A 4,757-nucleotide genomic window follows, 5' to 3' on the forward strand; every position below is an offset into this window, starting at 1 on the left:
GAGCGGAGGGTGGAGCGCGCGCAGTCACGTGGGGCGTGACGTCGCTGCGCCGTTGCTACAGACGCTCCTCTCCGCTCCTCGCGCCGTTGCTAGGGGAGAGGAGGAGGAGCGCGGATGCCGGCGGAGTTTTCGGGGTCGCTTAAGAAGTGCATTCGCACTTAATATTCATTGTTTTCATACACTTGTTTCTTAGATACCGTATGTGTGCCACAAATGTAAGCTTCGTATCTAGAATCATACCTAAAAATTTATGTTCTGTTTTTACGTGCACGCGTTCTCCCTGCAACTCAATCTCAGGATCGGGGTGCAGACCCCTCTTTCCGGAGAACAGGACGCTGGTGGTCTTTTGTGGGTTAAGGCTAAATCCATTCTCGTCTGCCCACTTAGACACCTTGTTCAGACCAAGCTGAATCTGCCGCTCACAGACTGCGAGATTGCACGAGGCGAAACCTATCTGTACATCATCGACGTATACAGAATAAAACATGTTTCTTGGGATATACAGACGCAAAGAACTCATTTTTACGATAAAGAGAGTGCAACTGAGCACCCCACCCTGTGGCACTCCAGTTTCCTGCACAAAAGGTCTTGATACAGCATTTCCCACACGAACACGGAAAGTGCGATTAGATAAATAACTTTCTATGACATTTAACATGTTACCACGTATACCAACGTGCGACTGGTCTCTAAGTATTCCAAACCGCCACGTGGTATCGTAGGCTTTTTCTATGTCAAGGAATACAGAGAGAAAGAACTGTTTATGGAGGAAAGCTTCACGAATTTGCGTCTCAACTCAATACGTATCAAATGGTCGGCGGTGGATCGACCTTCTCGAAACCCGCATTGGTACGGGTCAAGCAATTTGTTTGATTCGAGAAAATGTATTAGTCGGCGGTTAATCATTTTTTCAACCAGTTTGCAGAGGCAGCTTGTTAGTGCTATAGGGCGGTAACTCGAAGCAGACGATGGGTCCTTGCCCTGCTTCAGTATAGGAACGACAATGGCCTCTTTCCAGGCAGAGGGGATCTTGCCGGAGGTCCATAAAGCATAGTGTAGGGACAGGAGAGTTTTCTTTGTTTCGTGAGGAAGGTGTTTCAGCATTTCATAAGCTATGCGGTCAGAGCCTGGCGCAGACTTATTGAAACAACTAAGTGATGCATACAGCTCAGCAATGCAGAATGGCTGGTTGTATGCCTCGTTTCCGGTACCTTTTCTTTCTAGTTTCTGTTTTTCTATTGTAGCCTTGTGCCTTTTAAATGTTTGGGAATAATGAGATGAGCTGGCCACATGTTCAAAATGTGCTCCCAGGCAGTTAGCTTGGTCTTCCAGACTGTGGCCTTGTGTGTTTACCAACGGGAGTGAATAGGTTTGTAGCCCTTTTATCTTATTAACTTTCTTCCAGACTCTGCCCTCGTCTGTATATGAGTTTATGCCTGATAAAAACTTTTTCCAACCTTCTCTCCTGGCCTGTCGGCGCGTTCTTCTGCCCTCCGATTTAATTTTCTTAAAATTGACAAGATTTTCCGCAGTTGGGGAGTCGCGTAGCAACCCCCACGCTTTGTTCTGTTTCCTACGAGCGTTCCGACATTCCTCGTTCCGCCATGGGACACGGCGTTTGCAGGTCGCACCATTCATTTCTGGTATACATTCAGTAGCGGCATTGATTATGAAAGATGCAAGATACTCAACCGCAGCATCAATTCCCAGCAAAGATATGTCAGGCCACGAGATACCACTTGTAAGACTTTTGAATTTCTCCCAATCTGCCGTATCGAACTTCCACCGGGGAGCTTGTGGTGGAGGTTCGTTTTGTAGTGGTGATCTCAGCAGTATGGGGAAGTGGTCACTCCCGTAAGGATTTTTTATAACTTCCCATTTAAGTTCAGGAAATATAGACGGGGAAGCTACACTGAGATCAATGGAAGAAACAGTTTTGTTTGCGAGATTGCAGTAGGTGGGTTCCTTCTTATTCAGGAGACACGCACCAGAGGAGAAAAGAAATTGTTGGATTAGGCGTCCTCGCGCATCGATACGCGTGTCGCCCCACAAGCTGCTGTGTGCATTCAAATCGCCAAGAACGAGGTAAGGTTCTGGTAATTCATCTATAAATGACTGAAATTCATGCTTGTGTAAAGGATAATATGGGGATATGTAGAGTGAGCAAATGGTTACGAGTTTACCCAGAAGTACAGCACGAACGGCTACCGCCTCAAGTGCCGTATTGAGTGGAAGTTGCTGACAGGCTACACTTCTGTCGAGTATGATGGCCACACCACCAGAAGATGCGGCAGAATCCTCGCGATCTCTTCGGAAAACAATATTCTGACGTAGGAAGTTGGTGTTTCTGGAGTTTAGGTGGGTTTCTTGAACACACAGCACCTTTGGATTAAATTTATTGATAAGTTCTTGGATGTTGTCTAGGTTGTGGATTAGTCCCCTACCATTCCACTGCATTATTGTGTTCATGTTGGAGGAAAATAAAAAGTGCTGTGTGTCTCAAAAGGGAGGAGAGTGACTTTACTTTACAGGGCCTTTGTTAGGCCCTGTAATTGGTGTTTTGTCTATTTTGGAGCGGTCGAGAGAACCTCGCCGCTCCTTCGATGCTAACTGCGCCATTTGGCTTGGACTGGTGTCCATAGCCTCTTGCGAGGCACTGGACACCCGCTCCAGAGAGCGATGTGTGCGTCGCGTAGACTTCGTCTCGAGCGACGAAGTCTTCGTCCCCACCGGACCGGAGGTCGACAGGACCCCTGTGGCCTCTGCGGTGCCCTGGCTGCTGCTGGAGCTTGTAGATGCCACTGGTGTGGAGACTTTGAGAGATGGCAGGGCAGCGTTGGCTGCTCCCACCTTAGGGGCGGGTGGCGTTGGCCTCGGCACGCTAGGCGTGGTCCGGGCTGCCGCCAGAGGCCGTTGTGGTGCCGCCCCCCGTTGCACCGCTTCGGCGAACGATGTTTTCAGTGAGAATAATGATGAGATCCGTTGTCGAGCTTCACAGAATGTTATATTCTCCTTAACTTTTACTGTAATGATTTGCTTTTCTTTCTTCCAGGCTGGACAAGCTCTGGAGTATGCAGGGTGACTGCCGTCGCAGTTCGCACAATGTAGCGCATCATTATTGCAGTCGTCAGCTGAGTGAGCGGTTGTGCCGCACTTTGCGCAAATAAGCTGCCCTCTGCAGCTCTGGGATGCGTGACCAAATCTCTGACATTTGAAGCAACGACGCGGGTTTGGAATATAGGCTCGAACATGAAGTTTTACTCCCATTTCCGCTGAACTATTACGTCATACACTTGCCTTTGCTTCGAATTGTCGACAAATTCGACTTCGCCCTGCCATCTGCTAGCCGCCTGGTTAGCTCAGATGGTATAGCGGCTGCCCCGGAAAGGCGGTGGTCCCGGGTTTGAGTCCCGGACCAGGACGAATTTTTCTTCAACTGCGAGGCTTTCTTTCGAGGAAACCGGTTGGGTTTCCATTGTAGCAAATTGCTACATTTGGGTGGTTGTCTCAGTTTCCCTTTAATTACTTATCTCCACCTAGCGGATTTGCGCTGAACTATTACATCATACACTTGCCTTTGCTTCGAGTTGTCGGCAAATTCGACTTCGCCCTGCCATCTGCTAGCCGCCTGGTTAGCTCAGATGGTAGAGCGGCTGCCCCGGAAAAGCGGTGGTCCCGGGTTCGAGTCCCGGACCAGGACAAATTTTTCTTCAACTCGAGGCTTTCTTTCGAGGAACCCGGTTGGGTTCCCATTGTAGCAAATTGCTACATTTGGGTGGATGTCTCAGATTCCCTTTAAGTTCAATTTTCTGTAGCTCTAATACTCACATACCCTCCGACATTTGCACAAGGCGCGGACACTTCTGCACTTAGTCGTTCGAGAAATTAAGCGCTTTGTTTAGAACTTGAAACGTGTAGTTACTCCCGTTTTCACCTGCGCTGTCTTTAGAGTGTACTCTTAAAGTCTAATCTGGCAACCAGCGATAGTCGGAACGTGTAGCTCGGGAGTTCTTATCTAATTACATGGGAACAAAAAAAGCCGTCTTTCTCTGTAACCAATACATTCACTTTGATGAGATTTCCTGTATTTATAAGGGCAATGTTAAAATCTAGTAAGAAGTGCATTTTTAATTGTGCCGCAATTGTTGAAGGAACATTCTTTATAGTTCACATTAAAAAAAGAAACACTGATGTAACATGTTAACAACCCGGTAAGACAGACAGACAGACAGACAGAGAAAGAACTTTATTAACTAGGTCCTGATGGCAAAAAAACTGAAGCGAGTTCCACGCCTGTCAAATCTGATGAAACAGCGGAGCTCTGCAAGAGTGGGTGTATAGCGTAGTGGGTATGACGCTCGCCTTCGGACCGTGAGCACCCGCCTCCCTCCCTCCCTCTCTTTCTTTCTTTCTCTCTCTCTCGCTCTCATTTTCTCTTTCACTCGCCCATAGCAAGTTGTGTTGCAATCGTCGGTACAACGCAATCATATGGTTCCCATAAATGCATGTTCTGCAAACGGTATTGTTATTACATGTACAAGCAGAAAAATAACATTTAGGACCACCTCCGAAACAAAGAAGGTGACATACTAGAACAAGAAGGCAAGCCGGATTGGTATTCACTTTTGATCAGGTGTTTAACTTCACCTTTCAAGTTTTTGTTGTGATGGAAGGTGTTGCTTTGTGTGACGTTTTCTTTATGTGGACTGCTCGTTGACCTGTGATCATGGAGACCTTGTGCTCATACTATTGTAAAT

The 4,757-nt window shown here is 47.4% G+C and overlaps 1 non-coding gene across 1 annotated transcript; it reads left to right on the top strand.

Moving 5' to 3' along the window:
• The first annotated feature begins 3,626 nt into the window (after positions 1-3,626).
• Positions 3,627-3,701, top strand: Trnap-cgg (transfer RNA proline (anticodon CGG)). Its single transcript has one exon. It is a non-coding gene; the product is annotated as a tRNA-Pro (tRNA).
• The last annotated feature ends 1,056 nt before the right edge of the window (positions 3,702-4,757 follow it).

The sequence above is a fragment of the Dermacentor silvarum genome, chromosome 8 (genome assembly GCF_013339745.2).
Source record: "Dermacentor silvarum isolate Dsil-2018 chromosome 8, BIME_Dsil_1.4, whole genome shotgun sequence".
Taxonomy (NCBI): domain Eukaryota; kingdom Metazoa; phylum Arthropoda; class Arachnida; order Ixodida; family Ixodidae; genus Dermacentor; species Dermacentor silvarum.